Consider the following 6,695-nt stretch of genomic DNA (forward strand, 5'->3'; position numbering starts at 1 on the left):
CTCAGTAGTTGTGGCTTGTGGGCTCTAGAGCACAGGCTCAGTAGTTGTGGTGCACGGGTTTAGTTCCTCCATGGCATATGGGATGTTCCTGGACCAGGGCTCGAACCTGTGTCCCCTGCATTGGCAGGCAGATTCTTAACCACTGCACCACCAGGGAAGTCGTTGTGCTTATATTCTTGATCTGGCATGTCAAAACTCTGAGTTTGATATAACTTATATCATGGTAATGCACAGATGATGTGCACAGATCTATCCAAATGAAATCTAGTTTTACTACACAGCGCTTGTGCCATCATGGAACTTTGGGTATGTTTATGTATGTGTGTGTGAAAGAGCAGGAGTGGGAGAGAGATGGTGAATAAGAGTTCATTCATATATTTGTATGCAAGATTTTAATAAGGAATAAGAAAGAAAATGTTGTAAGTCCAAGGAACAATATGACAGTCCCCACTCTATGCTTAAATGTCTGTTCCATAGGGGATACAGAAAGTCTGAGTTCCATAAGTCAAATAAATGCCAAACCACCTGATTGTACATTGGAAGCGATCTGGTACCCAAGGAAAAATGAGAATCCACACAAATTAGTTTCTTTTTTTTTTAAAAACATCTTTATTAGAGTATAATTGCTTTACAATGGTGTGTCAGTTTCTGCTCTATAACAAAGTGAATCAGTTATACATATACATATGTCCCCATATCTCTTCCCTCTTGCATATCCCTCTCTCCCACCCTCCCTATCCCACCCCTCTAGGTGGTCACAAAGCACGGAGCTGATCTCCCTGTGCTCTGCAGCTGCTTCCCATTAGCTATCTATTTTACATTTGGTAGCGTATATATGTCCATGCCACTCTCTCACTTTGTTCCAGCTTACCCTTCCCCCTCCCCATATCCTCAGGTCCATTCTCTAGTAGGTCTGCATCTTTATTCCCATCTTGCCCCTAGGTTATTCTGACCATTTTCTTTCTTTCTTTTTTTTTTTTAGATTCTGTATATGTGTGTTAGCATGCGGTATTTGTTTTTCTCTTTCTGACTCACTTCACTCTGTATGACAGTCTCTAGGTCCATCTACCTCACAACAAATAACTCAGTTTCGTTCCTTTCTATGGCTGAGTAATATTCCATTGTATATATGTGCCACATCTTCTTTATCCATTTATCTTTTCTCCAAAAGGAGCTTATTTCCAACTTCACTCTTACTGGAGGTAATTTTATTTCCATTAAGCCCTCAGTATATGTGTTTGCCAATTTGTGACACCTGTGCAAATTTAATTAAATAATCTTAAATATGTGTACTTAAAAGTCAAATGAAGAAATTAAGATCCAGCTGTTCACCTGCAACTGCTTAATTTATGCTGGCTATTTAATTGAAAGTCAATAACGTGGAAAGGAAAGCATATTCACTTGACATTATATTAGAAACTGTAAATCATGATCAATTGCATGATTCACAAGTGTATCTATTTACTTGAGCTTAAAATAATATTTTTTTCCTCTTCAAATATGTGTATCAAATGTATATGCCATTTTAAAGTAATATTAAAATTATTTATATTTAATATTAAATATTCTCATACATTTGAAAACAAAAGTAAATTTAAGCTACCAAAGGCTAAACTTATTAATGCCACACATATTTTAGTTTTACTTTAGTTATATTTTATTGTTGTGTGTATAGAAATATTTTAAAAATCACATTCATTTTTAACATCATATTAAAGAGATAACTACAGTTATGCTTTAAGCATGAGGTCTTTTACTTACACCCATATGAACACTCATTCTATATAAGCCTTGTGTTTGGTAATCACTCTGTATAATTTAGTTGACTCTTGTTTTTCATATCTATCATTTCTGCATATATTTGTGCTCAATGGAAGGTATAAGCAATAACATATTTTCATTTATTACAATTTTTTAAAATTATTTTAACTGCAAAGGAGATTTATTTAAGTGGGAAGCAGATTCTTACATTTAATTTGAGGGCACTGGAGCCTGAGTGCCTTGAGTTATGATACTTACCCTGTATTTACTGTGTGACTTTGAGAAAGTTGCTTAACTTCTCTGTGTCTCATTTCCTCTACTATCAAAATGACATAGCAGCCAGAATATATTATTTTTTTAAATTTTTATTTAAGGTGATTTTCTGGAATAATGCAGGAGAAACAAGGTAGTAAATACTTAAAGTTTAAAAAAAGAAACTGGAAGGGTCTTTATCATATATATGAAGCAGAGTAGGGAAATGAAAATCTGTAAGAGGAACCAAGATGTCATTTTTTGTATGGAACATTGAGTAAGAATTTTAACTACCTTAAACATTAGTTTCCTCCATTGTAAATTGGGGATGATTATAATTATTTTTCCTCATAGGTTACTTCTATCAATGAAATATTGCATTTTGGAATTCCTTATAATTTATAAAGTAATATACATGCTACTCTTTAATATAGTATTGTTAATGGTAATCACTGAGACCTGAATGAGTCATATTTCTTTGATAAGCAATCTTTTTCAGGCCTGTCAATTTACCAAATTTACTTAATATAAAATCACAATATCATAGACTTGAGATTCTGTCAAATAACATGTCTATTGTTTGATGAATTTACATACCGACTCAGCACATATAAGAGTCTTACCTACTAACACTATTACAGTAAAGCTGTTATGTCCTGCTATGTTCATTAAATATAAATTTTATCCTCACACAACTATGGCAATATAGCTACTATTATAATCATTGGTATCTCAAGTTTCAATTAATCATATATTCTAAAATTTCAAATTGTTTGCTTAAGAAGGGATGTAATTATTCTGAGAATGACAGCTACCAAGTGTTGATTTTATATATCACAGTTAATATATTTTTATTACATTCCAATCAATTGTACTATTTGGTTTCGTAAGGCACAAAAACGCAGAAAGCATTAGGGCTACATCTTACATTTGCCTTTGAGATTAAGTGGCAGATTTGATGAGTCTAACAACCAGATTTCTCTTCTGGGAGGACACAGGGAGAAATATTGAAAAATACAAAGCAGGAAATACTTTGTGATGTTTTCTAATTTATGCTTTCTATGAGTTTTCTTTAACACATTTTCCTTTTCACTTTTTAAAGAGGTAGACTTATTTTTGAAAAAAATGATGTTACCATTTGTTTTGAAATTCTAATTTTCTTGATCAATTTTAACATTTTGACTTATAAGCAGAATTAGTAGATTAAATGTCCCTAGCGAAATTAAATTTGTGGTGTACTTTTTCATGGGTGGAATAAATACATTTGCTCTAATATCTGATTCTATATTAGTAAGAGCAATGTGGAGAGTTTCAAGTAAAATGATGGACTGTATGCTGGTATCTACTTTCACAGTATAACAAAATCCTGAAAGAAAAGTTAAGGGGACTATTTTAAGGGCATGAAACTCCAGTGATGGAGAGAACTAGAAGGCAGACAAGAGCAACACATTTGGAAGCTAGAATGCAGATAGAATGGTGGTAAGTGAATTAACAGACCTGAATTGTCAGACCTGAGAAGTCCAAATTCTTAATCACTAGTGGTACAAACTGAGAATCATTCTTTCATTATGGAATTCCTCATAGCCTCAGGAATTGGAGAATCAGATACTGCTGGGAGTTGGGGCGAAAGAGATGGCTACAATGAGGAAGAGCAGTTGTAAGTTGTTTAAGAGGCAGTGGGATAGCTAGAGCTCCTTAATACTACACAGCTAGTAACAGCCTCTTCTAGAGGGAAATCTGTTCATTTTGTGGAGAGGTTGAAAGAGTGAGACTGGCCTGGGAAACAACAGGTATACTTGGGGACAAGGTTATCACAAAGAAAACCTTAGTGGCGCTGGTGATTAAGTAACAGAATACATAGTTTCTGCTGAAAACCAGGATCTTTTTCAATATTTGACGCTCAGTATTCAGACAGTCAGATCTTTTCAAATCAGAAATTAAAAGTGGATCAGTTTGATGTGAAAGTACAAAGAATTTGCTATCAGAGGTTTCATCCTGCAATAAATTTCATAGCTGGCAAGCCCCCAGTCATATGCTGAGAGTTCTCAATCAATCTTTTAAATCCCTACTTACAAGATGACCAGAAAACTGAAGAAAGTCTCTACTGTGAAAGAGAAAGCCTCTACTGTATGAGAGAGAGAGAGAGAGAAAGAGAGAGAGAAACCAATATGGGACCTTTGGTTTCCAGTACAGGTATAAGGAACTTAGAAGTTGCTGCTCTGTCCCAAACAAAAGCAACAAGTTGAACAAACTGAAAAACCAACAATCCTTCTTAGAAGTGTCAGAGAAGTGAAGTCACAGGGTAAACTGCTGATGCCAAAATTGGAGAGACAGGTGGATATAGAGAATCATATTTTATCAGAGCAGAAACTCACAAGTAGAACCTCTGTGGAAACCAATGATGGAGTAGGAGGCTGTAATTGATGAATTACTGGAAGTGCAATGTGGACAATTCTGAGAGTCAAAATTCTAGGAGGTTGTCATAGGAGGGTCCCAACACTTTTGAAAGTTTGACCTTCTGGAGGTCTACCAGACCCTCCTAGTGATTATCAGAGAAAAATCCCCTTGAGCTTCCAGCAGGAGGTTGGAGCCTAATCTACTTGAAAGAAAGGAAGTACACAACTCTAGCGCCTTCATCCACCCAGTCCCACCTAAGTGGAGGAAAAAAAAAACAAAACATGAGAAGCACTGGTGAAGTTCATGGTCCACAGATGCAGGTTAACCAAAAACTGAGACATACTCATAGGCTACATAATGCTTCCCCTTTTTCCACAACTTGCCACTACATTATTAAAGGCCTATTTATCACAATTCCTTTTTTTTTTTTTTTGTGGTACGCGGGCCTCTCACTGTTGTGGCCTCTCCCATTGCGGAGCACAGGCTCCGGACGCGCAGGCTCAGTGGCCATGGCTCACGGGCCCAGCCACTCCGCGGCACATAGGATCCTCCCGGACCGGGGCACGAACCCGTGTCCCCTGCATCGGCAGGCGGACTCTAACCCACTGCGCCTCCAGGGAAGCCCTATCACAATTCCTTTTACCCGTAACATTACATTCACCTTTCAACAAAAAATTTCAAAGCATACTGAAAGATAAAAAACAGTTTCATTGCAGTATATGTATGAGAAAAGTATTTTTATACAATTAATTGCTTCAGTTTGCAACATATAGAGATTCTAATTGCCCTTCTGATTTAACCTTTTTTTCCTATTATATCCTTTTAATTGATGAAAATATACTAATTAATATATGTTTACTTGACATAGTCACCACACCAGACCACAGGGTTGTTTTGGTGATCAAGATGTGTTTCCACTGGATTTTGTTAATTTTTGATCACACTGTCCTAGGATGGCATGTTTGAATATTTGTTTTTTAAATTGGACAGAAATCCCCTTTTCTCTACTTACCATGTTATACTTATCTCCTACTGAAATCTAGGCGCTCAATAACTATGTATTAATTAATTTCAGTTCATGGAACTTGGTACTAACATTGCTTTGTCATGTCTGTCCAGAGGGGCTAGAGGCATAGGCATCAGGTATTAGAAGAAATAACTTTCTGTTATTTCTTTAAAGTCATATCGATTATCACATATTTTAACAATCTAAAGAATCTCAAAAGAAAACCTTCACACCTCCTTAAAAATTTCCCCATTCTTATCTTATATCTCCTCTTTTCCTTGGGCCTGGGATAGTACAAGTAATAAAAAAAAAAAGTGCTCCAAAGTAGTGCAACAAGGTACATTGTAAGTGCCTAGAGGCAGAAAGAAGACAATTCTGTGACACGTACTTAAAACAGCTTGAGATATCAAATGCCCTAAAAAATCTGGTCTCCCCATCCATTCAACAAACATTTATTTAGTTCCTACTGTGCTCAAGACACTGTGTTAGGCATTATTCATGAACAATAGATGAATAACACAGATTTTTTGCCCTTATGGAATTTATTTTTTATATAGTAGCAAAACATATAATAAAGAGTATGCTATAAAATGTTCGTAGAAGCTATAATAAGCTAAGATTTTTTAAGCTATTGGATGTATTAGCGTTAGAATATTATCTTCCAAGAAGATTTAAATAAAAATTAAGATGCTATAGGTGCTTATGGGTGAAATCAAATTTTGTTGGGGGGAAAACATTAAAATAAGAAGAGACATTGAATTATCACCAGCAGAAGGAATTTGACATTTCTTACGTTTCTAGTGTTGTGTTTTATGTTCAGTTGTGTATAAAATTGCACATTCTGTTCATTCTATTTTTTTTCTCTTTCCTATTCAATTTCGTTTTTTCTCACCATGTGCAATGTTAGTATTTTCTTCTCTCATAATTTCAACACAGGAATTCTCAGTTCACCTTTCTGTATTGTAAAGCTCTTAATTATCATTGACTTTCGCACTTCAGTATTTGTAGTAAAATATCATTAATTGTGCCCAATTGGGAAATAAAAGTTAAGTCTGAATTATGGAACATTTAAGAAGAAATGATGCAAAAAAAAAAAAAATAAAATAAAAATAGAAGAAATGACATGAAATAAAATATACATATAATAATCTGCTGAGAGCAATTGAGGAATGTGAGAATCAATCACAAATGTGGAGGAAAAAAACTGTTTTGAGCCTAAAAATACTCATAGACAAAATTTATTTTATTGCCATATACAATATTTGAATAAAACCACTGC

Source organism: Aethalodelphis obliquidens, unplaced genomic scaffold (genome assembly GCF_003676395.1).
Source record: "Aethalodelphis obliquidens isolate GAN/ISIS:26980383/991018 unplaced genomic scaffold, ASM367639v1 scaffold4, whole genome shotgun sequence".
Classification (NCBI taxonomy): Eukaryota; Metazoa; Chordata; class Mammalia; order Artiodactyla; family Delphinidae; genus Aethalodelphis; species Aethalodelphis obliquidens.